Source organism: Chaetura pelagica, unplaced genomic scaffold, assembly GCF_000747805.2.
Source record: "Chaetura pelagica isolate M959 unplaced genomic scaffold, ChaPel_1.0 scaffold300, whole genome shotgun sequence".
In the NCBI taxonomy this organism is placed as follows: domain Eukaryota; kingdom Metazoa; phylum Chordata; class Aves; order Apodiformes; family Apodidae; genus Chaetura; species Chaetura pelagica.
The window spans coordinates 2,088,350-2,088,684 of NW_009951945.1; the positions used below are offsets into that span (position 1 = coordinate 2,088,350).

The window sequence follows — 335 nt, forward strand, 5'->3', positions numbered from 1 at the left end:
AGCCTGGCTCTGCCCTCCTGACACTGCCCTGAACAGATCTGTGCCCATGGATGAGGTGGCCCCTCAGTCTCCTCTTCTCCAAGCCCAACAGGCCCAGCTCCCTCAGCCTTTCCTCAGCAGGGAGATGTCCCACCCTGAGGTATCATCACACGTCAGGGGACCTGCATTTTACACGAAGGCAAACCTGGACCTGACCCCTGGCAAAATGTTGGCAACTTGACTCGCCTGCTCCAGCAAAAAAAAAGAGTGACCAGAGGTTGTGCTGGCAAAGAGCCGCAGAGCAGCTCAAACCCCTCAGGGGGAACAAAAACCGACTCTCCTGATCGCACCACCTC

At 57.0% G+C, this 335-nt stretch overlaps 1 protein-coding gene across 1 annotated transcript in view; it reads left to right on the forward strand.

Annotated features, from left to right (window-relative positions):
* The window catches only part of ATIC (5-aminoimidazole-4-carboxamide ribonucleotide formyltransferase/IMP cyclohydrolase), a 28,134-nt gene that overhangs the window by 3,267 nt on the left and 24,532 nt on the right, over positions 1 to 335 (forward strand). The gene's annotated exons all lie outside the window — the stretch shown is intronic.